Raw genomic sequence first — 3,173 nt, forward strand, 5'->3', positions numbered from 1 at the left:
AGAAGTTCGCTTTTTGGAACACAGTACAGGCTGCCGCCAACATGGACATTTCTGAAGCAAGTGTCTTTCGAGGCCTATGTGCTTCTCAAGCTATATGTCCAACTACATTACTGTGTGAGCTGTACTATTCACACAGCAAAGTAGTCAGGGATCACTCTCATGAAGTTCCGAAGGACTGAACACCCCCGCCCTGATTCAGACCTGTGGGTGCTGCCCCCCGACCTCCACCAAAGCGCATGTAAGGAGCTAAGTCTTTAAGGAATGAAGAAAAACTGTTCTATGGAAAAAGTAATAATAAAATGGAGATTATACTTTAAAAAAAGAATTATAAATCTGCATTATAAAAGTTGTAGAATATACAATATAAAGAAACTACCCATGATTCCACCACCCAAATATAATCTCCATTAATATTCTAATAAGTTCCTTCTAGTAGTTTCTACATGTATATTACAGACAATCAACTGGGATTGGATATGCTGCTTCATGTTTTTGCTTTTTTACATATATATTATTTTGTGAGCATTTTTCACTGTCACTAAAAATCTTTGAACACACCGTTTTAATAGGATTATTTTAAATGTTTACTTATTCATTTTGAAAGAGAGAGAGCAGGGGAGAGGCAGAGAGGGGAGAGAGAGAATGCCAAACAGGCTCCACACTGTCTGCACAGAGCCCCACGCCCAGCTTAAACTCACAATCCGTGAGATCATGACCTGAGCTGAAACCAAGTCGGCCACTTGACTGGCTGAGCCGCCCAGGCGCCCCTGAAAACACCATTTTTAATGGTTTTATCATCCTATGCTCTATACAACCATTCCCAACGTTCACTATTATAAACAATGTTGCACTGAACCTCTGGTCCTGAACTTGTTACCTCTTTTGTAGCAAGTCATTGGCTGAGAAGAAAGGGCAGCACCGTGGGGAGCCACCAGGGGGCTGACTCTTATCATCCCCGCCCCTTCCCTCCTTACTCGCCTTTCTGGCCTTCAGTCTCCCTCTCCTTCACTGTCCTAAAGCTGGCTCTGGATTCGGACTAGCCTTGACCCTGACACACTGAGCACAAGTGATGAAGGAGAGAAGCAGACACACAAGCCTGCGGCTGGAAGAGCAGGGAAGGCCCCGACGACCTGGTCCATGGGCTACCTGCTCTCGGCCTGAAGATCTGAGTGGCACCAGGCACCGGATAAGCAGTGAGTGACGGGTGTTCCTAGCCCGGCTTGGATGGCAAAAAAAAAGAGCAAAAGTTCTCATCCACATAGCCGCTGAGAACTTTAGCAACGGCTGTGTCAGTACCAAGGCACAGCTGAAGCGTTCTGATCCAGTGATATCACCTTAAAAGAAACATTAACAGTCTCATCTATATCCAGCTTATGTTTTCTGATATATCTGACCTTATTTTAATTGGTATTTAATGAGAGCTCAGTAGTAATCCTTCCTCACTCCTAAGTTTTCTTTTCTCTTCGACACCCCAGAGCCCTATGTTTCTTACCTCGTTTCTTCCCCTGGTCACAAACTGTGTGACAGGAAAGTGTGTCACTGGAGCACATCCATCTTGTTAATAAAAAAAATTTCCTATAAAACATGCTTTCCCTTCCAGAGCATTGCCAACTAATTGGGAAATAAAAAAGGAAAATACATGAAAGGCTAGAGAATAATAAAACTAAATGCTGAGCCCATTGTCAGGCTGGTAGTGTGTGCTCTGAGAACTCGGACGTGACAAAGAGGCCAGTCTGAGATGAAGAGGATGGGGCAAGGCTTAGCTGTGAAAATGCATATCCCTGGCCACGCAGACAGAGACAGGGAAGATGTTCCCAAGACTCAGCAAGCCACTGAGGAGGAAACGAAACAGCACCCATAATCACTCTAGCATATCTACCCCCACATACTCAAATACTGCTGAGAAAGCAGGAGGCAGTTGAGGCGCTGGCTACGTTACTGGCTCAAGTCTAGCTAATCACCAGAGGCTTTTAAGAACTGCATTCTAGAGGTAGGACTCAGACACTTCAAAGAGAAACCTAAGCCCTTGATGAAGCAGCACTAAATAAGCAGCAATAAAAAAGAGGAACAACATTGGGGCCTAGATCTGTATAAAAACAAAAATAAAGAAAAATAGCCTTTCCTGAAAGAAAGTTGACATCTAAGTGCAAACGGCTTCAAGGTTACCTTTCATTTGCTTTGTGGCCATTTGTACATGACCTTACCCACACGGTGAAGAAAGCAAATTTACCACATCAACTTCACTCCATGGGGTACCACCTGCCCCTTTCAAAAGAAATTTTTCCCCTGTCCACACCAAAAACCAATAGTTTACATGTTTATCACCAGATACTTCTTCTTAACACCATTTTATTAAAAAAAAAAAAAAANCCATAAATCACTCCAACAGAATTCTTTCTATATTATTCTATCTCTATCTAAATGGAGATCAAAGGCGCACTGGCGATCTCCCACTGAAATAATCTATAGGTTCCAATGGAGTTATCTGCAGGCAAGTGATCAAGATCTTAACACTTGCCAGACCAGTGAGACTGTAAAGCTAACTGTGGATGAGGTGAAAGGAGCTTTGAAATCCATGGTTTTCTTTCAAGTTATCCAGATCCCCATGCAAGAAGACTCATCCCAGGGAGATCACACCTTCAAGTTATCAGATGGAAAATCTCTTGTCAGCACCCACCAGCTTCGGCTTTGTAGAAATGCCAATCCAATGCTGTGTGAAGTTTTTCATTTAGCAGAGATTTGGGTTAAAAAAAAAAAAAAAAACCAGCAACAACAAAAAGGGACTTGACCAGCTCTGAAGAACGGTTTGCTTCCCATTGAGATAGACATAAGGTGATATAAGAAAAGATGAAGGAATAATATTTAAAATGAGAGAGAGGAAAACACGGGAGAGGGGAGACAAAAAGGACAAAAAATAGGTAAAGAACAGAACTCACTGTTACTAAACTCACCTTTTTTTCCTTCCTTTTAAAAAACTTATTTTAGAGAGACAGAGTGGATGTGCACAAGCAGGGGAGGGGGGCAGAGGGACAGAGAGAATCTTAAGCAGGCTCTACACTCAGCGCAGAACCCGATGTGGGGCTGTGATCATGGCCTGAGCCAACATCAAGAGCCGGATGCTCAACCCACTGAGCCACCCAGGTGCCCCAAATCCACCTTCTTGATAGTACTGT

General features: G+C 43.2%; 1 protein-coding gene and 1 pseudogene across 1 annotated transcript in view; one reads left to right on the forward strand and one right to left on the reverse strand.

Moving 5' to 3' along the window:
• LOC144228910 (small ribosomal subunit protein eS26-like) overlaps positions 1-242 on the forward strand; it is a 456-nt pseudogene extending 214 nt beyond the window's left edge.
• Positions 1-3,173, reverse strand: part of GPC3 (glypican 3) — a 349,971-nt gene that overhangs the window by 299,447 nt on the left and 47,351 nt on the right. The window lies entirely within an intron of this gene.

This window comes from Crocuta crocuta, unplaced genomic scaffold, assembly GCF_008692635.1.
Source record: "Crocuta crocuta isolate KB4526 unplaced genomic scaffold, BGI_CrCroc_1.0 scaffold475, whole genome shotgun sequence".
NCBI lineage: Eukaryota > Metazoa > Chordata > Mammalia > Carnivora > Hyaenidae > Crocuta > Crocuta crocuta.